This window comes from Aquarana catesbeiana, linkage group LG05 (genome assembly GCF_042186555.1).
Source record: "Aquarana catesbeiana isolate 2022-GZ linkage group LG05, ASM4218655v1, whole genome shotgun sequence".
Lineage (NCBI taxonomy): Eukaryota > Metazoa > Chordata > Amphibia > Anura > Ranidae > Aquarana > Aquarana catesbeiana.
Genome location: NC_133328.1, coordinates 341,115,933 through 341,143,834, shown reverse-complemented (window position 1 = coordinate 341,143,834; position 27,902 = coordinate 341,115,933).

Genomic DNA, 27,902 nt, shown 5'->3' with positions numbered 1-27,902 from the left:
CATATATTCCGAAGCATGGGGGCAGCAGGGGTAGAGGAGCGATTTGCTCCTAACTTTTGGGGTGGATGCCCCCATGCTTCGGCATATATATATTTTAGGCACAGGTTGTGTTAAAAAATGTTTTATTTTTTACTATTTTTTTTTTGTATTTGCTTTGCAGGTATGGTAAGTCTTACTGTTATACTATAATGTTACTTTGTTTTATTTTCAACCATCATTTGCTTAACAGGTACACCATTCAACTGCAGCACAGATTTATTTATCTTGACAGCAACAGCGTTTGCTCCCACGATACATAAAGCCATGACTCCAAGTGCTGTAGGAGGTGATTTCAACACCACAGTTAAAAACAAAATGGTGCATGTATGCAGGAAATAAAAAAGTTTGTCATTTTCCCGCAACGTGTGGCAAAATATAGGTAATAAAAATACCCCCAAAAGTCAATGGGACTTTAACGGCAATGTTGAGAATTTTGTAAAAATAAATACATTGATATAAAAAAACTATACAAAAACAGCAAAATATATAGAAGACAAAAAATTATACAAAATTGTAGACCATTAAAAACAATGGTATGAAATGGTAGTGATGCTTGTAAAGTCTTCAACATGGCCCTACGTGTTTCAGGACTTGGTAAGGCGTCCCTTCATCAGGGGCAGTTTGTGGAGAAGAATCACACTGTATAATGAAGTCAAATTGAAAAAAAGGAGTATATCAATAACTCTTACATAAACAGTATTATACAGTTGCTATTGCGTTACAGAGCAAGCAGCATAGTAATCACATAGAGGGAACACATACCCAAACATATCAAAATTGGAGTCCCACTCCCGGAATCGTGGCGACAACTACGCCAGGAAAAACTGAATCATCGAACCATCCCATCATACGCCATCCCGTGCAGTGACAAGATCCTACATCGCATCAGGCTTTAAGATGGCTGGAGGCTGTGTCATGTGACGTCACTCAACGTGCGGCGTCATTACGTCACCACATCACCGCCCTAGAACGAAAAGGTACCGCCGACAGCACTCACGGCAGTTGTGATGTGGTGCCAATACGCCTGCGGCGTCCTCACATAGCGGGGAAAGGACAAGAAGCACAGCCTGGGAACGGGAAACCCCGCCCAGACATGTGCAGACTGACGGCCAAATGTCAAGCCCAAATACAGAAAAACCCGGAAGTAAGTGGTGACAGCTAGCCAGGAAATGATAAAAATAAAACTGTAAAATATAAATTTCCAAAAATAAAAACAAAAACTTTCTTTTGAAAAGCAAGTCAATGGGATATCTGATAAATCCTGGGGGAGAGGGGAGAAGAACAATATCACGTCCTCTATCCCCAAGGAGGGGGCTACAACATGAACGCACAAAGAGGGGAGCACTGAGCCCTCACTGCACAGCGCCCACCACAGCGCAAGGAAAAACCCTGTAGGGAGCGTCATGCAGCGGGGGCCCACTGACGCAGGAAAGTGTGAGCGGGCACAGGCTGGATTGACACCTAGGCCACCCAGCACATTAACCACCCATAGCAGGCCGCCAAAAAAACAAGGCCCCCCTGGGATCGGAGAATTCCGAGGGGCCCACCTGCGCCTGGCGGGACCAGGGGGGACCAGTATAGATGTCACACTGGACGCCAGCCGCCAACCACGACCGCAGCAAGGAGAACTCCAAAACCAAGGAACAAAAAAGACAGGTGGAATACAAATCATGGAGAATTGAAATCAACAAATCATGGCAAATAGGTGGCAGAACGGTATTACACAAAGAGAAACATACATATTGGCTAGATAATAAATGCTATGTAATAAGGGTAAAAGGCAGACATCATAAATTGGATAGCAAGCAAAACCAACATGTATCAAAAACCAAAGACAGAGAGAGGGTGAAGAAAGAGAAAGGAAAACTACTTCTCCTTCTCACATCCTCCCGATGAGAACCCCTCCAAAAAGGGTCTGTAGCAGAACTGCTCATTGAGTCGGGGGGGTGAGGCCACACCAAGGTCCGCAATCCAGCGGGTCTCCCGCTGTAAAAGGACCTTGTTCAAATCCCCACCCCGCGGACTAGGATGAATCCTATCTAGGATCAAAAACTCAATCCCTGGGAATTTACCATGATGCTTATTAGCAACATGCATCCCAAGAGGGAGATCTGGATTGGCTTTCTTCATAGATGTAATATGTCTCGAAGCCCATAGATGAAATTTCAACTTGGTCTTGCCAACATAAAATTGTTGACACTGACAGGTAAGGAGGTATACCACCCCCTCAGTTTTGCAATTGAAAAAGTGGTGGGGTCTATATGGTCGTCCATTAGGAAGAATGATATCCAGTCTAGTATTCATATATCGACATATAGAGCATCCACCGCAAGTAAACGTTCCCCTTCTCTTACAAGGATCACCTCGAAATTCGCCCATAAATTCACTTTTGTGGCAAAATATACGCCCTTAGAAATCCTGAAGGCGGTGCTTGGTTTTTGGGGCCCCGTACGCGGCTAGGCTCCCAAAAAGTCCCACACATGTGGTATTCCCGTACTCAGGAGAAGCAGCAAAATGTATTTTGGGGTGCAATTCCACATAGTATGTGTGAACAATATATCATTTAGTGACAACTTTTTGTAAAAAAAATTTTTTTTTGTTATTATTCAATCACTTGGGACAGAAAAATAAAATATTCAATGGGCTCAACATGCCTCTTAGCAATTTCCTTAGGGTGTCTACTTTCCAAAATAGGGTCATTTTGGGGGTTTTGTACTGCCCTGCCATTTTAGCACCTCAAGAAATGAGATAGGCAGTCATAAACTAAAAGCTGCGTAAATTCCAGAAAATGTACCCTAGTTTGTAGACGCTATAACTTTTGTGCAAACCAATAAATGTACACTTATTGACATTTTTTTTACTAAAGACATGTGGCTGAATACATTTTGGCCTAAATGTATGACTAAAATTGAGTTTATTGGATTTTTCTTATAACAAAAAGTAGAAAATATCAAAAGGAAATATCAAGGAAATATCAAAAGGACGCAAATTTCGTTTGGGCACAACATTGCATGACCGCGCAATTACCAGTTAAAGCAGCGCAGTGCCAAATTGTAAAAAGTCCTCTGGTCTTTGACCAGCCAAATGGTCCAGGGCTGAAGTGGTTAAAGATAATCTGCTTTTAAACTGTGGGAAAAAGTGATTTCTACACTGAAATATCTTTAAAAGTCTGAGAAGAGATAAATTCCCTGTCTCTGCACAACTAGGTGCCAGCACAACTGAGCATGCTCAGACCTGCAAATCGCTCTCATTTTAGCTCCAATGTCTTTTTCACAGGGCGCTATAGTAAATACCAAAATGAGCGCTGTGTTAAAGAGCATTTTTTGGGAGTGAAAATTGGCACTATTATAGTTCAATGCAAGTTTTAGCCATTGATTCTAATGGTACAATTGTAACTTCCCCAAATCCCCAAATAAATCCTTTTAATGTTGAGATGAAATGTATCGTTCTCTAAAATAAATTTTCCTTTGCAACATTGTTGCTTCAACTTCAACTATTTTGTTTTTAAGAATGCTAGAATGTGAAATGTTTTGATGTTTTGGTAAAATATATTTTTCTCTATTACTTTCACTTGTTACTCTCCATCTCACAACGATCTTTACCCAAAATGACACAGGTGTCTTTACAAACCACAAACAATACTATTGCTAATGCAAATTTAAAATGAGTCAAGATTTTTTGTGCTTTTTATTATTTCCAAATAATCATAATTTGAGCCAAAAAAATGTGATATGTGTACCAACATCAGAAACCAAAATGTAATTCCCCAAAATTTGAGGGTAATATCACTATTCTCCACTCACTCACAAAGAACCACCAAATATCACAGAATAAATCCAGAAGAATAATTCTTGAGTAATGTAATTCCATCACCCGTATGTCCAAAGAAATGCAGTATTTATGTGTATTTATGTGTAGAAGGTGTTCACATGTGGCAGCTCTGTGGCTTAGAGGTTAGAACTTCTGCTGAGCATCTGGGTTCAAATCCCAAACATGCTGCTTCATGTAGAGAAGTTGTCTCATCTCCCAGGTCCTAAAGCTATGTCTAAATGTAATATTTATGTGCAGGAGGGTTCCACCACCATTGTAAATCAGGCCAGATATACTATCTAGCCAAAAGTATTGGGACACCTGCCTTTACACACACATGAATATTAATGGCAGCCCAGTCTTAACCCGCATACACACGATCGGATTTTCTGACGTGAATTGTGTGATGACAGGCTGTTGACAGAAAATCGGACCATTCGCATGCTTCATTGGACAATTGTTGGATGGCAGGCTTTAAAATTTTCCTTGGACAAATGTCTGTTGTTGGATTTTCCAAGCGTGTGTACACAAGTCCATCAGACAAAAGTCCAAAGTACAAACACGCATGCTCGGAAGCAAGGACAAGCTGGAAGCACTGGAAGCGGTCGGTCTTGTAAACTAGCGTTCGGAATGGTGAATTAACATTTGTAACGCGACAAATTATGAAATCTCGAAATGCAGCGCACATTCTCTTCTTCTTTAATGAGATAATAGTGAAGCTGCTTTGCTGGTGATACTGATGGTGTTATGGCAAATTAATTTTCAAAGTCTTTTTGTTTTCCAGTGATATCAAAAATAATATTATTATGTTTTTTTTTTGTTTTTTTTTTTAGGTGCAAGTTACCACAACATCATTATCCCGTAGTTTTTAAGATCAACTATGTTGGTGTCCCTTTAATTTTACATTGTATTTTTTTAAATGTAACTGCCTACTTCCAAACTGTCATTTGAAGTAAAACACATAGCCAAGTATTATTCTCCACAATTTTTTTTTGTGCATTAAAAAAAGAAAACAAATAAAATTAGACATGCCATCTGCCAACAGAACTTAACCAAAAAGTGCACTCTATGCATCCAAAAATATAGAAAATATAACTAATCAAATCCTTATTTAGAAGTTTATTGAGTATACAATGTTATAAAGATACATAAAGTAAGTTTACAAGGATCTATAAAGTAAGCTCATTGTTTTACAGTAGGGTTTATATAGGTAAATATCATGAAATTTCAAATATTAAACATTGGGTTCACGTAAACCTAAATTAAAGATATATATCATTTCCTTAGTTACTTTTGTAGGTATTTAAATGATTTATACCTACTATACATATTGTTTACAAGTAGAGTGTATATAGGTTAAATAAATTCTGATAATGAGCTTTAATCGTAAGGTGGAGAAAAGGAAAGAGAAAGAAGAAAAAGGGTTGAAAGGTAGAGGTATGGTCCACAAGGTTGTCCCGCTCGTCAGTTTATTATTCTTTTTAGTTCTCTTTGAAGCCTTAGAATGGGTGTCTCTGTAAGTCATTTAATCTGTTACCATGGCAACAGGACAGAGTCATTGAAGTTTGACAGGAACTGTTGTTTTATCCAAGAATGCCAAAGTTTTTCAAATTTTGGAATTTGATTTTGATCGATGGCTACCATCTTAGCATGGGACATTGTATTATTCATTCTGTGAATTGTTTCTGCTAGTACCAATGTAGGAGATTTCCATGCCTTGGCCACTGTTTGTTTTGCAGCCGTTATTAGTTGGATCATAAGTTTGAATTGAGAGAGTGTTAACCATTCCGGTTTTAGATTAAGTAAAGTTAAATATGGATCTGGTTGTATTATTTTTTTAAATATTTTAGATGCAATCACGAAGACTTCCTTCCAGAAGGTTTGGATTACTGGGCACGTCCACCATATGTGTAAATATGTGCCTATTTCTGGGCATCCTCGAAAACAAAGAGCTGAGGTATTAGGTGAATATTTTGCCACTCTAGCGGGTACAAGGTACCAGCGAGTTAGGACTTTATAATTTGTCTCCAGTGCTAAGATGTTGGGTGAAGATGACTTAGATGTGAGCCATATGTTAGACCAGTCTGTGTCTTCTAAAGTTCGTCCCAGGTCCTCCTCCCACCTCTGAACGTAAGAGGGTCTATTAAGATTTGCTACTCCATATAATTGATTATAAAGTGATGAAATTGTACCTTTAGCAAATGGATCTTTTGTACAGATTGATTCAAAAATGGATAATTGGGATAATGGTGTATCCCCCTTTAGGAATGGTGTATAGAAATTTTTGATTTGGAGATATCTAAATATCTCAGAGTTTGGTAGATCATATTTTTCTCTAAGCGATGGGAATGAAAGGAATGATTTAGATGCTATGAAGTCATTTAGTGTCTGAATGCCTGATGTTGTCCAAGCTTTAAAAGAATTTGGGTAGATCCATGCCGGATAAAAGGCCGGATTTCTGATAAAAGAAAGGAGAGGATTGTGTGGAGATTGTAACTGATATTTGGTTTTTAGTTTATCCCAGAGAGATAAGAAATGTTTAGTTATGGGATTATGAATTTTAAAGCGGTCTTTAGGATCAAGCCATAATAAATTTGATATTAATAGAGGGTCATTTTCTGAAGCCTCTATAAATACCCATAATGGGATTTCCTGTTTTGCATGGTATTTGGACAGACTCGCCAAATGTGCTGCTCTGTAGTAGTTAGTAAAATTAGGGTATCCCAGGCCTCTTTTATTTTTTGGAAGATGTACTGTGTGTATAGGTATACGTGGTTTAGAAGAGCCCCATATAAACGAAGTTGCTCTTTTTTGTACTATTCTCAAAAAATAGGAAGGACTTGGAATAGGGAGGACTCTGAATAGATAAAGCAATTTGGGTAGAATAGTCATTTTGATTGCATTAATCTTCCCTATCCAGGATAAAGGAAGTTGCGACCATTGTTTTATTAGATTTGTGATCTGTCTTAATACAGGAGGATAATTGGTTGAGAATAAGTCAGAATGAGATGCTGTTAAATGAATTCCAAGATATGGGATTGATTTTTCTGCCCATGTGAATGGGAGTGCAGCCCCAGCCGGGATCAATTCCATGTTTGTGAGTGAAATATTAAGCACTAGGCATTTCTTAGGATTAATCATAAGGCCGGATAGGGCTGCAAATCCATCAAGAGCTGGTATTAAGTTAGGACCAGAGACCTGTGGTGATGATAGAAAAAGTAATATATCGTCTGCAAATATACATAATTTGTGTGTAATACCTCCTACTTCAATGCCAGTTATAGTTTGGTTTGTTCTGATGTATTGGGCCATGGGTTCGAGTATAAGGGCAAATAATAAGGGAGATAATGGGCAACCCTGTCAGGTACCTCTTTCGATATTAAAGGCTTCAGATTTGTATCCAGCGTATTTTATATAGGCTTTGGGTTTATTATATAATGCTTTGATCCATGTTAAAAAGTGGAGTCCAAAACCCCATTTTTGTAATGAATATTGCATATATTGCCAGGATACTGTGTCAAATGCCCTCTTAATATCGAGAGATAGAAAACATAAAGGGATTTTCCGTTTTTTAGCAATATGTGCCAATAACACTGCCCTGCGTATATTATCGCCTGCCTGTCTATTTGGCATGAAGCCTACTTGATCTCTATGTATTAATTTTCCTATAATGCTATTGAGGCGTTTTGCTATTATTTTTGCTAATAATTTAATATCGAGGTTTAACAGAGAGATAGGCCGATAATTCACACAGGAAGTATCATCAGAAAGGGGTTTTGGGATCATACAAACAATTGCCATTAGTGTTTCTTGCCGAAAAGAATGTCCATCTAGAAGTTTGTTAAAAGTTTCAGTGAGAATGGGAGAGAGTATTTCTGAGAATGTTTTATAGTATAAAGCCGAGTAGCCGTCTGGGCCTGGTCTTTTGTTAAGTTTTAGGTCTTTTATGGCGTTAGCAACTTCATCTATAGTTATAGGCTCATCCAAACTGCTTTTTTGATTCTGAGATAACTCAGGTAAGGTTATTTTTGAGAAGAAGGATTCAGCTTCTGTAGGATTAAATTCATTGTTTGTCTTGTATAAAGTTGCGAGATGTGAGTGAAATTTATGGACTATTTTAACTGGATTACAAGTGTAAACATTTTTTGATAATTTCAAACGTATTGGTTTGAAAGATTTGTTAGTTGAATGTAATGCCCGAGCCAAATATGTACCTGGTTTGTTTGTATTCATGTAGAAATTGTGTTTGGAGCGTTTGAGGGATTTATCAACTGACTCAGTGAGAAATAGATCGTATTCCAATCTAGATTTTTCCAGATGAGATTTTGTACTCTGAGATGGATTATCTTGAAATGATATGTAGGCTGCATTAAAATTGAGCTCTAGTTTTTTTGCTAGATTTTTGCGTTCCCGTTTAAATAGTGCCATTTGTCTTTGTATTGTACCACGCAAGACAGGCTTATGAGCTTCCCACAGTGTTATTGGGGAGATGTCTGTTGTATTATTAATTGATATGTATTCCTTTAAAGCTTGTTCAATGGCCATCTGATGTAGTGGGTGTTTGAGCATTATGTCCGGTAAGTACCACGTTGGGTCATGCGCTTTTGGTATGGCTGAGGCTATAGTAGTGTATACTGCATTATGGTCAGACCACGGAATAGGAATTATATCTGATGCAATAATTTCTGGTATCATTCCTATTGTTAGAAAAATATGATCTATTCTGGTGAAGGTTTGATGAGGGTGCGAGAAATAAGTGAATTTCTTTTTCATTGGGTTACTTTCTCTCCATGAATCTACCAGATTGTATTTGGAAAGAAGTTGAGAAAAAGGTAATCTAGAGGTTATTTTGGATGGTGTAAAAGGTGATTTATCTAGAAATGGGAGGAGGACCTGGTTCGAATCCCCACACATTATCACTGTTCCTATTTTGTGTGTATTAATCACTTGTAATATATGTGAGAGGAATGGTGTAGGTTGTTTGTTAGGAGCGTAGTAGGAAATCACCGTGATTGCTGTATCCATTATATAACCCATGAGTATCAGGTATCTACCTTCTGGGTCTTTAATTTCTGATGATAAGGTGAATGGTGTGGATCGGTGAAATGCAATTAGAGTTCCCCTTTGCTTGGTACAGGCAGAAGCCGTGTAAATTTGTTGATAAAAAGGAGAAATATATTTTGGAGTAGAATCTTTGGTGAAGTGTGTTTCTTGGAGGCATACTATGTGAGCCTTCTTGTTATGGAAAGTATGGAAGGCTTTGGTCCTTTTTTGAGGGACATTTATTCCCTGAACATTCAGGGAAAGTATATTCAGTGGTGCCATGGAAATAGATCAAATAGTTTTGACTTACTTTTTGTTATGCAGAGCTGACTGCGCAGATCAACCTGTGTGGACTGAAGAGATGAATAGATAGAAAAGAAACCAGTGAATTCTGGAGTAAAGAGTAAACAAAAAACATATGAGATTAGATGATACATTGTATAAATTATTTTTTGCAAGTAATCACAATTTACCCGTGAAAGAGAATAAATATCTCTCTCAGGGGAATAAGTGCCTTCGTCACACTCCCACATAATATGGTCGGGAGAATGAGGAGGGCTAATGGGGGTACACGGATCTTCCGCTTACAGGAGAGAAGTGCTATGTCAAAAGACATCAAAATGATGTTTCATTAATTGGAGTGCAGAATATAGTTTTTGTTGAAATTATTTATTCCAGGGTGGTTGTATATGGTTAGTCTTGCCCTAGGCTAAATAATTCAGTTAGAAAGGTACTGTTAATAACTTTGGTATTGATGAAGATAGTTTGAATTATTTTGGGATTTTAACCCTTTTAGAGTAAACAATTACATATTTTATTCATATGTAACTGTTTAGATATGTTAACTCATAAAATTGAGGTTGTATTGCTTCAGATTAGAATAAACAAAAACATAATTCTAGGAACTAGTTAGGTAATAATATATTTGTTTTAAGAAAAGAAAGAAAAAGCTTCCATTACTTCTGGATTATTGAACATATTTGTCCTAAAAAGTAATAAACCTATTGTTATTACCTGATAATATATAACTGAACAAGAATTTCCTTATTTCACTTATATATTCTAAGGGTATATGAATCAGAAGTAATAAGAAATATAACTGGAATGTAACATAATCCCACACAGTGTGTGACTATCAGAATGCAGTTACATTCAGTTATAAATATAGGTTTTTTATAGAGAACCATCTCTTAGTATAATATATGAAGAGATATCAGGAATTAGGATGTCAGTCCATTGAATCTTCTTGGTCCATGGATGATGTGGCATAACGGCCTCTTTTGTGAGAATGATGATTCCCATTTTGTTCTGACATTTTCTGGGTGCTGCCTGAAGGTGAAGATGACGCTATTCTTCTGCGTGTGGGAGTGTTGCTGCTTGTGGGTTCTGTCAGATTTAATTTTAAAAGGGTTTGTTGTAGTTCATCTGCTGATCTGCTTCTGTAAATTGTACCTTGGTAGTTAAATCTGACTGAAAAGGGGAAGCCCCATTGATACATAATGTTGTGGCGTTGCAGTTCCAATAGTTGGGGTTTCATGGATCGTCTTTTAGTAATAGTAAGTTGGGATAGGTCAGCAAAAATTTGATAATTGTGTCCTTGAAAATTAAGTTCCTTTTTTTCTCTTGCAGCAATTAGTATTTGTTCTTTCGTTCTGTAATAATGAAATTTTGTGATTATATCACGTGGGGGTCCATCTTTCTTTTTGGCTGTGAGGGCTCTGTGTACTCTGTCCAGTTCTAAACGTTCAATAGGGATATCTGGCTTTAGTTCTTGTAATAGAGCAGTAATAGTAGATTGCAGGTCTGTCACAGTTTCAGGTATTCCCCTTATGCGCAAGTTTGAACGTCTGGCTCTATTTTCGTAATCTTCGAGCTTAGTTTGAAGTATTAAATTCTCTTTTTTTAATTGTTCCAATTCTGTTATATTTTCTTGGGTTGTAATTTCAATTTCATCCATTTTTATTTCTAAGGCTGCGGTGCGGTTTCCCAGCTCTCTTATTTCTTTGGTTAGGCTGTTTGTTATTTGACACGAGTCTTTTTATATAAATTTTGTTTGGGTACAGCATTGCATGACTGTGCGATTATAAGTTAAAATAGTGAAGGGCTGAATAGCAAAAAATGGCCTGGTCATGAAGGAGGTAAAATCTTCCGGAGCTCAAGTGGTTGAGAAATCAGGAACCAGGCTGAGTAAGGTAAAATTAAGTTTAAGTAATTAAATAACATAAATATCTATAAGTGAACTAGGAATCAATAAAAAGTGAATACAGGTGACAAAATAAGGAAAATCAAAACCTCAATAAATCATTCAAAGTGTCCATAAAATAATACAATAAAAGTGTGTCTTCCCTTAGATGAGAAGGGCTAGTGTATAAACATATATGTGTAATAAAGTCTACAATAGCAAAATCTTGATGATGAACTCTGTACTTCAGTGTAAACAAATGAAAGGCAACTCAGGTGTGCGACTCTGTATATGATGACTCTTACCAGAGATGATGGACCACCTAAAGAGCAGGGTCAGATGAGCAGGCAGAAATAGCCCTCTGCAGGGACATAGGATCCTCCAGTATCTCCGGTCTTAGGTTGTCTCAGGTGTTCAGTGAGGGGATTCACCGTATAGCAATGAATGCTTGTTAGCTGAAATCCTCAGTGGATGATCAAAAAACGTGTAAAGACCTCTGCGCTACTAAAAAGTAAAAATAGATAATAATAATGATGCAAAATATACTGTGAAATCTGGGTGTACTAGAAAGTGGAAAAAATAGTGTATTGCTGCAAAATCTATAGTGTACACATTTCACCACAGAATAAATAAATAGTAAAGTGATTTTGCGCAGAACACTAAAAACAGTACCACTTCACAATGATAATCCAAAGTAAACAATATGTGCAAAACATGTGTCATGTCATGTCATGTCACTATGTGAAAGGGGTCCAAATGATCCCAAGGGAATAATAAAAATAAAAATAAATATAAAGGCAGTGACTGTAATCAAAAATGGTGATAGGAATGGTAAAAGCATGTGAAATAAACATAAATATGCAATGGCAGCAACAAAAGTTCATAAAAAGGAAAGTGAGATGAATCAATTATACATCAGTGAGTCCGCACCGCTAGTGGGTGTTGTTCATGAATATTCTTAAACGACTGAAGTAAGTGATGTAGGCAGATGTAGATGATCTTTATATAGAAATATGCTCACAATGCCCTTACCTCAAAGGACTTCGATATAGTCCTTAATAATAAGAATGCTAGATGGCAGTAGGGATGGCTGTAGTGGATGCTGCTGGATGGCAGTGGATAACATCAGGTGGATGGATGTCTGTTGTGGAGCCGCATCAGGCTTGCATCAGGATCCGAATGGCCATATCAAATAGAGAAAAGGGAAGAAAGGGGCCTCCAATAGTGTAGTATAAAATTCCAATTTATTTAGATAAAAAGCACTGGCTGTACAGAGCAATGCATGAAGTGTGACATAGTGTAAAACGTGTACCGCCATCACCTAGTACGAGACTTCCGGTCCGCGATAAAAACAACCGGGTCAAAGGGTAATTACTACTGGATGCGTCGGCTAGCAAGAATCCTACGCGTTATGTCACGTGACCTCGTGACTTCCTCAGAGAGTTATGATTCAGCTTAACAGCAATGAAAGAGGCATAGAATTTAAATATGAAGCCAGTCAACATAGTATTAACTTTTTAGATCTAACCATCCGCAGTGAAGGCACTAGCCTGGTCACTTCAACTTATTTTAAAACGACCGACCAAAATTCATTCATACCTCGAGATAGCTGTCATCACAGATCATGGCTAGACTCAGTCCCTAAAAGCCAATTCATTCGCATGAGAAGGAATTGCACTAAAATTGATGATTTTGACTCTCAGAGCAAAATACTTAGAGATAGGCTGAAGGATAAAGGTTATGATGTGGGTGCACTGAATGACAGAATTGCAGAAGTTACAATGTTGGATCGGGACCTCTTATTGGCAGAGAAACCTGCAGTTTTGACAGGTGAATCCAACAATTTCTCCTGTCCCTTCATCACACGCTATTCTCAACAACATTTTTCTATAAAGAAACTTATACATAAGCACTGGCATATTATTAAAAACGATCATGTATTCAGGGGAGCTCCTCCCATTAAACAACTAGTAGCCCCTAGTGTTTGCGATCCACCTGTCCATAAACCAATGTTCTTTCAGAACCTGGTTGGATTCTATAGATGTAATAGGTGTGCTGTCTGTTCAATCAATGCCATTAAGGCTAGGAAAACTGTACAGTTTACCTGTAGGGGAATGAATCAGGTTTTTCCTATAAAATCCTTTATCACCTGTTCTACTCCCTGTGTGGTTTATCTCCTGACCTGCCCTTGTGGGCTTCATTATTTTCGGTCGTACTGTACAGCCGTTGCAGGTCAGGTTGAATGAGCACTAGGGATGAGCATGTTTCCCATGTTTAGAACAGTCTGACAGCAAAATGACATTTCAAAGGAAAAAAGTTATTTAAAACTACTCATGGCTATTAATGCATTGCCGGTCCGACAATACACATAGAAGTTCATTGATAAAAACGGCATGGGAATTCCCCACAGGGGAACCCCAAACCAAAATTTAAAAAAAAAAAATGACGTGGGGGGTCCCCCTAAATTCCATACCAGGCCCTTCAGGTCCGCATCAGGCGCATTGTGGGGGTCTGCGGGTGGGGGGCTTATTGGAATCTGGAAGCCCCCTTTAACAAGGGGATCCCCAGATCCCCGCCCTCCCCCTGTGTGAAATGGTAAGGGGGTACAAAAGTACCCCTACTATTTCACTAAAAAACTGTCAAAAATGTTAAAAATGACAAGAGACAGTTCCTTTATTTAAATGCTTCTTCTTTCTTCTTTCTTCTATCTTCTATCTTCCTTCATCTTCTTCTTCTGGTTCTTCTGGTTCTTCTGGTTCTTCCTCCGGTGTTCTCGTCCAGCATCTCCTCCGCGGCGTCTTCTTCCCTTCTTCTTCTCGGGCTGCTCCGCATCCATGGCATTGAGGGGGGCTCCCGCTCTTCTCTTCATCTTCTCTTCATCTTCTTCTCTTCATCTTCTTTTCGGGCCGCTCCACATCCATGCTGGCATGGAGGCAATCTCCCGCTATGTGACGCTTCTCCTCTTCTGACGGTTCTTAAATAACAGGGGGGGCACCCGGTGACCCCGCCCCCTCTGACGCACAGGGACATGACGGCACTTCCCTGTGGCATTCCCTTTGAAGCCACAGGGAAGTCCCGTCAAGTCACCGTGCATCAGAGGGGGGCGGGGTCACCGGGTGGCCCCCCCATTATTTAAGAACCGTCAGAAGAGGAGAAGCGTCACACAGTGGGAGCCTCCGTCCATGCCAGCATGGATGCGGAGCTGCCCGAAAAGAAGATGAAGACAAGAAGATGAAGAGAAGAAGATGAAGAAAAGAGCAGGAGCCTCACTCCATGCCATGGATGTGGAGCGGCCCGAGGAGAAGAAGGGAAGAAGACACCGTGGAGGAGATGCTGGACGAGAACACCGGAGGAAGAGCCAGAAGAGCCAGAAGAAGATGAAGGAAGATAGAATAGATAGAAGAAAGAAGAAAGAAGAAGCATTTAAATAAAGGAATTGTCAAAAACTGTCTCTTGTCATTTTTAACATTTTTGACAGTTTTTTAGTGAAATGGTAGTACTTTTGTACCCCCTTACCATTTCACACAGGGGGGGGCGGGATCTGGGGGTCCCCTTGTTAAAGGGGGCTTCCAGATTCCGATAAGCCCCCCGCCCGCAGACCCCCACAACCACTGGCCAGGGTTGTGGGGATGAGGCCCTTGTCCTCATCAACATGGGGACAAGGTGTTTTGGGGGGCTACCCCAAAGCACCCTCCCAATGTTGAGGGCATGTGGCCTGGTACGGTTCAGGAGGGGGGCGCTCTCTCTTCCCCCCCTCTTTTCCTGAGGCCTGCCAGGTTGCGTGCTTGGATAAGGGTCTGGTATGGATTTTTGGGGAGACCCCACGCCATTTTTTTAAAAAACTATGCCGCGGGGTTCCCCTTAATATCCATACCAGACCTGAAGGGCCTGGTATGGAATTTAGGGGGACCCCACGTCATTTTTTTTTTTAAATTTTGGCCGGGGTTCCCCTTAATATCCATACCAAACCTGAAGGGCCTGGTATGGAATTTAGGGGGACCCCCACGTCATTTTTTTTTTTAAATTTTGGTTTGGTGTTCCCCTGTGGGGAATTCCCATGCCGTTTTTAGCAATGAACTTCTATGTGTATTGTCAGACCGGCAATGCATTAATAGCCACGAGTAGTTTTAAATGACTTTTTTCCTTTGAAATGTCATTTTGCTGTCAGACTGTTCTAAACACGGGAAACATGCGCATACAGGCATACTATAAAAACCACCCAGGTATGAAATTTAAAGGGATATTACACTTTTATTGTTTCACTTTAAGCATTATTAAATGCCCCCTGAAAAAACGGACATTTTTAAAACTTTTTTTTTTGCATTGATCCATGTCCCCTGGGGCAGGACCCAGGTTCCCAAACACTTTTTATGACAATAACTTGCATATAAGCCTTTAAAATTAGCACTTTTGATTATTCATGTTTGTGTCCCATAGACTTTAACGGTGTTTGCGTGTTCGAACAAATTTTTTGCCTGTTCGCATGTTCTGGTGCGAACCGAACAGGGGGGTGTTCGGCTCATCCCTACTCAGAAGGAGTAGCAGAATGTGTTTTGGGGTGTAATTTGTGCTATGCATATGCTGTGTGTGAGAAATAACCTGCTAATATAACAATTTTTACAATTTCACATAGGGAATATTAGAAGAGGCTTTAAGGGTCATCCTTTCTCCAGACACTATCTGGAAGTTCATCAACAAAATCCGAACGGTACCTCCATGATAGGGATTGATAAGCTCCAACTCCCATGGAGAGGGGACCTAAGAGGTGGGCTATCTCAAAGCTCGAAATGAGATGGATTTATAAAATGGGATGTCTCAAACCCCACAGTTTGAACACAGACATAGAAATCAATGCATTTATCGATAATTCTTAAGAACACCTGATTATCATCCGGTTTTGTAGGGCTGGCCATGATTTTTTCTTTGTGGCTATCTAAGGAAGTATTAGGCGTTATTTATATTCGAGGAAGTGACCTTGTAAGAAGAAAATAGCTCCCCGTTTTTAACAAATTCCCTTTATGTAAGTTTTGTAGGGGGGATTGTCTAATTGGGGGTTCTCTGGAATGTATAATTTTAATTCAGTTTATGTTTACAGAATACACCATGTGACCTATGATATCCACATGGTGGTTTGTTTGGATGCGTTCTATTGGGATTCTAGAGTGAGGCTTGGTTCTGATCTGTGGTCCACTAGTTCTCTGAATTCCAATATGGCGCCTGAGTGACAATGAGGCTTGGTTTGTAACCTAGCCAATATGGCACTAGGCTGGAATCGAGGCTTGGTTCCTACTAGACACTTTATGTTTTGGGTGCGTCCCACTGGGATTCTGGAATGAGGCTTGGTCCTGACTTGCGGTCCACGAGTTCTCTGAATTCTAATATGGTGCCGGATTAACAATGAGGCTTGGTTTCTAATACAGCCAATATGGCACTAGGCTGAAATCGAGGCTTGTTTCCTGTAAGATGCTATTTGAGTGATGTGTCAGCACGTCGCCCGTGCCCCAGTGCGTTGTGCTGACGCAATCACGTCACATGTTACACTACACGGGTGATCTTTATCTGTTGTTTAGCTAGCCGGCTTTTATTCATCTATGTAATTTTAAGCTTATGTTTGTACCTGTTACCCCACGAGCATATGCTCGTTTTTATTAGTATTAAAAATCTATTGTTTAAACCTACTACACGATCGGAGTCCCTTTCTGTCTGCTCACTCGTGGCTTTGAGCCCGAGTGTGTTTCTCTTTCAGATTGAGGGTTCCAGCTGATAAGCATTTATTGCTATACGGCAACATCATCCACTGAGGATTTCAGCTGACAAGCATTCATTGCTATACGGCGACTCCCCTCACTGAACACCTGAGACAACCTAAGACCGGAGATACTGGAGGATCCTATGTCCCTGCAGAGGGCTATTTCTGCCTGCTCATCTGACCCTGCTCTTTAGGGGGTCCATCATCTCTGGTAAGAGTCATTATATACAGAGTCGCACACCTGAGTTGCCTTTCGTTTGTTTACACTGAAGTACAGAGTTCATCATCAAGATTTTGCTATTGTGGACTTTATTACACATATATGTTTATACACTAGCCCTTCTCATCTAAGGGAAGACACGCTTTTATTGTATTACTTTATGGACACTTTGAATAATTTATTGAGGTTTTGATTTTCCTTATTTTGTCACCTGTATTCACTTTTTATTGATTCCTAGTTCACTTATAGGTGTCCACATGTATCAATTTAAGATTTTATATGCCAGTCATTTTTGCATGGTATTAATTTAGCGCAACTTTTTTATTTTATTTTTGATTACTACCATTAGATATTAGATGGTTTATTGTTGCGGCTTTGGTTTTTAGGAGTTATAGTCTGAGCGCAGTATTCTTACTTATTTAACATAAATATCACTCTTCCAACACCAAGCATACATGAGCAGGAATGGTCAGAACTGAGACAGGCTACAAGGGGAGCAGAGCAGGGTACAGAGTACTGGATGTAGGGACCAGGGTACTGGGAGCAGTTCACAGGAACAAGACACAAGATCAGGAACAGGAGCATCTTCAGGAAGAAGGCACAGGAAAAGGATCAGGCAGAGACATGGTTTACAGGAAGAACATAGAAGCACTGAACTTCAGATAAAAGCACTGAAGCACTGAACTTCACTGAACTACCAGCAGCTAGCATCAGGTGCAGCCTAATTACTTGGATAAGCTGGCTGCTGGGAGACACCCACTGGTGGCCACTGGAACTGTGCCCTTAGACTCCGGGAACAACAGTGCAACAAGCAGGTGACCCAGGTTCTGACACAAGCCCTGAGAGAACTGTTCATAAACACTGAGACCTGATGCCTCAGAGTTTGTGCCACAGGTCAGAGAGGAAGAAGAACAGGAGAATAAACTTGTTGAATCAGCTGGAGAAGTAGGGAGAGATTCCCTGCAATATTTGGAGCTTGAAGGGGGAACCTTCCATCCAAAATTCACTTGAGCCCAAAGAGCCAAGAGCTAACAGGCTGATTCAAAGAGGAACCATTTCAAGGAGGTCATCACCGCTGTGCTCACCTTCCCAGATGTGCAGGTACACCCCCTCATTATATCAGTAAATAATACTCCCAGCCCATCTCCTAACACACCATGGTAGGAAGTTCTGCTTCCCTCACCAGTTGTAAATGCTTGAAACCTTGGCCCATGTCAGTGTTAATTGTGTTTATTTAGTTTGTAATTAAAACTAAACTGTTGTTTCCTTGGGGAATAAAGAGTTTTGGTGGGGGGTGTAGCCTGATGGTTGGCCCTATGGCCCTATAAGCTGTGTAGCAGAACATTCCCTCTTTGCTTATGCTCATTGTATTTACAAAGTTCAGGAAGAGGAGAGGAGCAAAACGAAAAATACTGACTGGCTGCAGATTGACCCCTACCTCTAGCAACCAGGAAGAGAGAGAACTCTATCTAGATGGATGCAGGCTGATGTGTAGCCCTGCCCACAGAAGCATAGAACAGAATGGATGCAGGGGCTTCTAGTGGATGTAGTTCCCTGGATGGTTTAGTTCAGGGCTGTGGAGAGCTGTGTAATCTACACTTCACAGGGTGCCAAAAGCTGTTGATAAGCAGATCAGCCCAAGCTGTGGGGTAGACAGAAAACGGCTCCAATAAATGTTATTAGGACCCAACACTGGAAAAACTGAGCTGGCAACCTCACCGGCTAGTGGCATAGACAGGTACTCTTGTCTTATACAATTGTCATGCACCTGTCATTTCTGCCTGTACAATGTTTATTTCTGAAATTATTACTTTTGTTGCCTTTCCCATTTCATTTTTAAATACGTTTTATGCAGGGCTTATTGTTTTACTACCAGTTTGCCAGGGAGTTATGGGTCAGTTCAAGTTGGGGTATCACTGTGGAAATGCAGAGGAGCCATCCAGCAGCTCATCAGGGAGTAAATCATCCCCTATCTATGAAAACAACTTGACTAATGTCAAGATTTGATTGTTAATCATTTAGTGGTAAATTGTAAAACTGTTGATCCCGTTTAGACAGAGAAATCAAGATGCTTTGGTGAAGATAAGACTTAAACTGATGAATGAGTTGAAAAGGTTGTTGTATACTCTTATGACCTGTACACACGGTCGGACATTGATCAGACATTCCGACAACAAAATCCATGGATTTTTTCCGACGGATGTTGGCTCAAACTTGTCTTGCATACACATGGTCACACAAAGTTGTCGGAAAATCCAATCGTTCTGAACGCGGTGACGTAAAACACGTACGTCGGGACTATAAACGGGGCAGTAGCCAATAGCTTTCGTCTTTTAATTCATTCTGAGCATGCGTGACACTTTGTGCACCGGATTTGTGTACACACGATCGGAATTTCCGACAACGGATTTTGTTGTTGGAAAATTTTATAGCAAGCTCTCAAACTTTGTGTGTCGGAAATTCCTATGGAAAATGTGTGATGGAGCCTACACACGGTCGGAATTTCCGACAACAAGGTCCTATCACACATTTTCCATCGGAAAATCCTATCGTGTGTACAGGGCATTAGTGTACTTGTTCTCTTTCAGATCTTTATGTATTTAAAGGGCCTATATGTTTATATCATGTGAAAGAGAGTTGTGCTAAGCTCACCTTTAATTTCCCTTCTTTCCCACCTGTAGTCTTCTTTCAAGAATAAGCCTACTGGCAGGACTTGATGTTTGTCAGACTACAGTTTTCCATCAGTTCCTCTTTCTATTTTCTTTCCACCCACAGGCTCTCTATCGGTTACTTAGTGCAGAATTGGTGTATTTATACTGTTTATCCATGCTTGACAAAGGGTGTTTATCACCTGAAATGCAGTGACTATATGGAGTTTGCATTTTATTGCATTGCTTTCTTGAATTGATTATATATGACACATGGAGTGAACTTTTGGAAGATATAGAAGTTTTTTCTTAACTTTTGAACTATGATTGGAGTTTTTGTGCTAATCGCCTCTGATTTAACAGAGAAGCTCGGCAATGGCATGGGAACCTGAATCACATAATGAAGCATGATATTCATATAAGGTGGCAATCTTGTAATCTATTAGGATATTTTGTATGCATTCTCTAAAGGATAGAAACCACATGATGAGAGAGATTGAAAATCTGTTCACTGTTTTTAAAGCAGTGCACTTTTCACCTTCTAAATATGGGTTTTAATGGCCTTCAAGAGCAAACTTGATCTCATCTAACCAGCAAAGGAAATTAGGCAGTTCAATCCTCTATCTTGCAGTCTTTTTATTCCTCTTAGCACTTTGGGCAATTAAGTTCCCTCATAAAATGCATTCAAATGCTATCCAGAGAGAAATATCTGCTTTAATGTAATGAGCAAAATAGTCTTCGATGTATTGAAAATCTTTCAGAGATACTTGTAAGATATACAGTAGAAAGCAATTAACACTCCAAATTAGGAGCCTCTTTAGGAGCTGCAAGATCAATCAGTAATTTTCAAAATAGAATGGTTAGACCAGGTTAGGAAAAAAACATCATCCACGTGGCCAGTGAGAAGAAACTGAGATTTTACAATAATATAATAGAACCTAGAATAATACTTTATATAGCACAAAGGTGAATGTGAATTCTTTATTTAGAAATGATAAATCCAGGAGGATTCTTATCTGGTGTATAAGCATTAGCAAAACATACTTTCAATTAAAATTAGCTATATTGTAGATTAAATGGAATGTATGCAGTTGTAACTAAGAAATTGAGAATAGGGTAGTAGTGGGTATTAGTGTGATAGTGTGAGAGATGCCATTTTTTAATTATAACGTTAAACTGAAAGCAATCTTTAAACATAGTATTTTGAACTGCCAATACAAGAAGAGTGTAAAAGGTGAACTACAGTACATATACTGTAAGTAGAAATTAATTTCTAAGCATATGTATGATAACACCATGTGAAAGATTCTCTTCTCATTGGGGGGGACAAATGCCTTCAATATTAGAAGAATATGAGAGAAGTCACTCATTATTCTAAAGTCTTTCACCAGAGAGGTGTAGTATAGCCTATTTTTTCAGTAGAGAATGGAAAGGCTGAAACTCCTGTTAGTGTATTTGTTGCTGTATATTTCCCATTGAGGATTTTTTTTTTACTTCACTTCCTGTCCAGGAGACACAACAGGAAGTTAGAAATCTTTACAAAGTAAGGGAAATCCCATTCCCTATTGGTGACAATAAAAAAAATTGATTTTGCTATCGCTTTCTACTTTTGTGACAATGGTCACCTGGACAAATAAGGAGTTTCTAATTTCCCACTTCTTTATACAAAGCTCCAAGGAGGAAAAATGTTTTGGATATGCAGTATAAACACTTTAGGAGAGCGACTTTCTGATTCTTGATAGGTAGGAGTGAGAAAAGAAGGAAGGAAGGAAAGAAGAAAGGAGAAGTAATTTAACAAAGACACACTTTTTAAATATATATTCAAGTCAAAGTTGTTGGGAATGGGGGTGAACTTGTAGTGAGTTTTCCAGGAAACAAAAATGTTACTCATAGTAGAATTTGTGCATCTTGGCAAATTTAGTTTCTATCACTAAAATACAATCAAGAGTGTTGCTCTTAATTGTTGGAAGACATGTGATCATATCTAATAGTTAATTTATGATTGATGGATTCACAAATTAATCAATTAAACTAAAAGTTCTAAAAAAATTAAGGATAAAAATTAGGTTTAATAAATTGGATACGTGCCCCCTTTAATCCTATCCATCCCTTATACAGTACAAACTACAGACTTAAGATCAGAAGATTTATCTACGGGCTACTATCATTTTTATTCATTACAAAGTTTGGATATAGTTATAGCTGTGAATATGAATCTAACACAGCTTACTGTGCATTCCAAATATTCTCTAAAACTTTAGTTCATTGATAATTAAAAATATATATTTATTTTGGAAATAAATAAATAAATACTGCCAGTCAGTGAAATACATCATGCACTGTAAAATAAGTGTTTTAATGCTGTGGTTGCATTTTAGTTAAACGTATTAAATTGTCATTTAAAAATGTATTACATTTTACTGTATATCTAATAAAGTGCTTGCTACAAAATAATACTTTATATAGCACAAAGGCGAATGTGAATTCTTTATTTATTTTGTGAAATTGTCTCTGTATATCACTAAAAGGAAGCATCAAATAAAATAAATGATAAATTCAGGAGGATTCTTATCTGGTGTATAAGCATTAGCAAAACATATTTTCAATTAAAATTAGCTATATTGTAGATTAAATGGAAGGTATGTAGGTGTAACTAAGAAATTGAGAATAGGGTAGTAGTGGGTAGTAGTGTGATAGTGTGAGAGATGCCATGTTTTCATTATAATGTTAAACTGAAAGCAATCTTTACACATAGTATTTTGAACTACCAATAAAAGAAGAGTGTAAAAGGTGCACTACAGTACATATATTATATGTAGAAATTAATTTCTAAGCATGTTGCCCATAGTAGAATTTGTGCATCTAGGCAAATTTAGTTTCTATCACTAAAATACAATCAAGAGTGTTGCTCTTAATTGTTGGAAGACATGTGATCATATCTAATAGTTAACTTACGATTGATGGATTCACATGTTAATCAATTAAACTAAAGGTTATAAAAAAAAATTAAGGATAAAAATAGGTTTAATAAATTGGATACGTGCCCCCTTTAACCCTATCCATCCCTTATACAGTACAAACTACAGACTTAAGATCAGAAGATTCATCTACAGGCTACTATCATTTTTATTAATTACAAAGTTTGGATATAGTTATAACTGTGAATATGAATCTAACACAGCTTACTGTGCATTCCAAATATTCTCTAAAACTTTAGTTCATTGATAATTAAAACATATATTTATTTTGGAAATAAATAAATAAATACTGCCAGTCAGTGAAATACATCATGCATTGTAAAATAAGTGTTTTAATGCTGTGGTTGCATTTTAGTTAAACATATTAAATTGTCATTTAAAAATGTATTACATTTTACTGTATATCTAATAAAGTGCTTGCTACAAAATGATGAAACGCTTACTTCAGATTCCATCATGTACATTCATTAATATAAAAATAATTATTGAAGAAATCCTACAAGATATACTGTATTTTTTGCAAGTATACTAAATTTGCAGGACTCTTAATCTAACTTAATGTATTCATTTTTTTTTTTTCGGTTGTTACAAAGTACAAATCAAATGGGAATTTACAAGCTACTTCAGTACTGTACTGATTAGCATAATCATGAATATGCCAAGGGATATTAAACATATTTGTTTGTACCGTATTAGTTTTGAAGATGCTACATGACTGGAAGTAATTTAAACAAACTTTCAAAACTATTCTGTTCACTAAATATTATTCAAAAACATGTTTCTGATAAAATGTAAACTGCTGCCATTATAAAGTTTAAAAGCAAATTCAAATTGAGATATTTTCCAGTAAACACTGCAACATGCTAACATTATAATGTGCACTAATTTTACCCCTTTAGATTAAATTATAAACCGTGACATAACCTGATATGCATTAGAACATGAAGCAGAGGATAATTTTGAGTGGTTACATTGACATAAAATAACATAAGTCACATTTAAACTTGAACGGAAATATATTATTAGCAATAATCGAGCGATAAGAATATTGTCCCCGCATCTAGACACCCCATCTGGGAGCAAACTGTGTCTTAGGATATGGGGACAATATGACCACTCGTTATTTTAGTTTCATTTCTTGTTCAATGTTTTTATTAAAATTTTCATGGATATGACAGTAAGTATGCAAACATTCAAATGGGATAAGTGCATTATGAACATTAACATAAGAAATATCATGTACAATCGGTTGAACTTAAACAAAGCAATCAACAAGGGATTAAAACAGTTGGATCTTAAAAAGAGACTCAAAAAGAGGGACTCTGAAAGTCCATGAGAAATTTCGAATATGCCTCCGGTCTACCTGTCCCCCCCCTTAATGGGAACAAACTGTGGGCTGGTGGGGGCACATCCGACAATTCAGAAATTACAAAAATACAGGTGTGGCATGGGAGACACGGAGGCAACAGGGAACCCTGCATATCAATTGTCTGAAGGAGCAGTCATATAAACTGACTTGCCCTCGACAAGTGTGGGTCAAGATAAGAGGGTGTGTGAAACTGTTTAGGGTGTAAAAGTATCAATTGATAACGTAGGGTAAATTGGTAAGTGTCCAACCTCATTAATGGCTAAGAACTTTGGGAGTAAAAGGATATCCCATTAAAGTGCACTACCAGACTGAGGAAAGAATAGGAAAATAGGGTGGTTAAAGAGGGGGAAGCAAATGTGTGGTAGGTTAGGGTACCACTAAAGGTTATAGGCACCAGCTGCCTCCATTTACGGCCCACTGTGAATAGGTCTGACATAGAGAGAGCAAGGGGGGTAGAGAAAGAGGTGGGAGGGAGTCTCCCAACATGGTACTGCAACCCTCATTCAAGAAACCCTCTAAGCAGGTAGAAGTGTAGAAAAAATTACCAATAGTAGGCAATAGTACAGACTTGTCAAATTCAGAGGATAGGCAGTGCTTAACCCAAGGTTGCCATATTTTTTCAAATTTCTTCACTTTATCGGTTTCAATGGCTGTCATTTTAGCAAAGATAAGGGCCCTATTCATCCTATGTTTGGCTTCAGCCACAACCAAGGTCTGAGCTTTCCATGCTTTGGCTATGGTTTGTTTGGCCGCAGTGGTAAGTTGGATAAGTAATCGGAATTGAGTATGGGTGAGCTCTTCTAGTTTGAAGTTCAAAAGGGCTGTGGCTGGGTCAGGAAGAATATCAGTTTCTAAAGCCTTGGAGGCCATAGAATTTTTTTTTTCCAGAAGTCTTGGGCGACTGGGCATTGCCATCATATGTATATGTGGATGCCTGGGGCTAAACAGCCTCAAAAACAGGTCACTGAGTATTAGGGTTGTCCCGATACCGATACTAGTATCGGTATCGGCACCGATACCGAGCATTTGCCCAAGTACTTGTACTCGGGCAAATGCTCCCGATGCTTCCCCCGATACCTAAAAGTCAGCTGTGATCGGCGCATGGGGGAGATACAAGCTTCTCCCCCAGCGGCTTTCAGCTGCTTTAGTGACACAGCGGTGATCGGTCACCGCTGACTGCCACTGCATCCTCCTCCATGCCCCCTCCGTTCCTCTGTGCCTCTCCGCTGTCCCCCTCCGTTCTTCTCTCCTTTTCTGTCCCCCTCCGCTGTCCCCCTCCGTTCTTCTCTCCTTTTCTGTCCCCCTCCGCTGTCCCCTCCGTTCCTCTTTCCTTCCCTGTGCCTCTCCGCTGTCCCCTCCGTTCCCCCCTCCTTCTCTGTTAAGCACAGTTAAAAAAAAAAAAAAAAAAAACACTGTCACGTGACATAAAAAAAAAGTATCGGTATTCAGTATCGGCGAGTACTTGAAAAAAAGTATCGGTACTTGTAGTCGGTCCTGAAAAAGTGGTATCGGGACAACCCTACTGAGTATGATGGGACAAATTTTGCAATTCTCACTGGTACGAGATTACATCCTGCCAGGACTTTGTAGTTAGTTTCAATTGTCGAGCAATTAGGGGAAGAGGATTTAGTAGCTAGCCAGATAGCAGCCCAGTCCATGATCTTGAATGTGCGCTCCATATCTTGTGCCCATTTATCTGTGTAAGGATGGTGGTGCATTGTGAGGCCTAGCAATCAAGTGTTGCTATAGGATCGATATTAGTCCTTTGATGTGTGGCTCACTTTTGCAGATGTGTTCAAATTGTGTCAGATGGCTCAGTGGTGATCTTTGAGGTATGGTGAGCTTTGAGGTATGGCATATACATTTTTTTAACTTGTAGGTAGCGGAAGAGTTCTGATCTAGTTAATCCGAATGTCTCACACAAGGTAGGAAACGTCTGAATTGTGTTGTGAGAGGCCAGCTGGGGGAGTATTAAAATATTTGCATCAGACCATGCTGCGGCTGCTGTAGGAGATTCCCAAGCTGGGTAAAATGCCGGGATCCTGAAAAAGGAGAGGAGAGGGTTATGAGGGGATTGAAGATTGTGAGTCTACAAATTTCAATAGCTACCCACAATGGCATTTCTACTGTTGCGTGGTACTTGGTAAGCTGTGCGAGCTGTGCAGCGTAATAATAAGATGAGAAATTGGGAATGCCTAAGCCACCACTCAGTTTAGGAAGATATAGGGTCGATTTAGGGATACGAGGCTTGGTAGCCCCCCATATGTAGGACATCACTCTACGTTGCGTTAGGCGTAAAAAGTAGGATGGTACTGGGATGGGGAGAACCCTGAACAGATATAAGGATTTGGGCAGAATCTACATTTTCGTGGCATTGACCCTACCTAGCCAGGATAATGGAAGGGAGGACCATTACATCATGAGACTAGTTACCTGTCTTAGTAGAGGCAAGTAATTAGCTGTAAAGAGGTTAGATAATGAGGCTGTGAGTTGTACTCCCAAATAGGGGAGTTGACAAGTCACCCAAGTGAATGGCAGGGAGGACCTAGCCTGTTGGAGCTCTGATTGTGATAGGGAAATTTTAAGTGCATTGGATTTCTTGGGGTTGACATGCAGTCCAGAGATCCGGGCAAAGTTATCCAATATGGCTAACAGAGTTGGGGCTGAAGTGTGAGGATGTGCTGAGAAGACGAGAATATCATCCATGAAGAGGCATATTTTGTGATGGCAACCACCCAGTTCTATCCCCTTGACATCAGGGTCAGATCTAATCAGTTGTGCCAAAGGCTCTATGAGTAAGGCGAATAGCAACAGGTAAAGGGGGCACCCCTGCCTAGTGCCTCTCCCACTGATTTGTAGCCTGCATATTTGATGTAAGCCCGTGGGTTGTTATATAGGGAGAAGACCCAGGTCAGGAAGTGGCTCCCAAAACCCCAACACTGAAGAGTATATTGTAGATACGGCCAGGCCACTGAGTCAAATGCTTTCCTGATGTCAAGGGATATGAGGCATGCAGGGATACGTCTTGTTTTAGCTGTATGGGAGAGCAGGATGGCTAACATTGTCGCCAGCTTGACGAGATGGCATAAAGCCTGTTTGGTCGCGGTTTATCAAGCAGTCTATAATGGTGTTCATTCGGGTCGCAATAATCTTGGCTATCAACTTGATGTCCAGGTTGAGGAGAGAGATGGGATGATAGTTGGTCCATGAGGGGAATCTGAATTAGGTTTGTATAGCACTGAAATTATAAAGGTTAGTGTTTCAGTTTTAAATGAGTGTCCGACTAGCAGAGAATTGAAGGCTTTAATCAACAAAGATGTCAAAATGGGTGCAAATTGTTTATAGTAAGCCGCCGAAAACCCATCTGGCCCTGGTCATTTGTTAGTTTTCAGCACTATAATGGCTGCTGTGACCTTCAGGTCTGTATTAGGGCACTCAAGTAGATCAAGTTATTCCTGATTAAGGGTTGGAAGGGCAATATGGGAGAAGAGAGCATTGGCATTTGCAGTCCTGTGTAGGGGAGTTAAGTTTGGCAAGGTTGGAACAGAATACCTCAAGTATTTTAACGGGGTTGCTGGTGTAGGTATCACAAGTCGTTTTTAGGCATATAGACATCTTGGGGTGATGGATCGCTCGCAAAGTGTGTGCCATTGGTGTGTCAGGTTTGTTGGCCTTAAGGTAGGATATATGTTGGCGCTTGCAGATAAGTTTATTGCCAGAGTCAGTGAGGAATAATTCAAAGTCAAGTCGGGCTCTATCAAGAGGTGCATTGGTGTTAGCGTTGGACTGAAATGCTGCATTGCATGCGTTAAAGTTGGCTTCTAGTTGCTGAAATAAGATTTTGGGGTCCCGCTTAAGGGACGC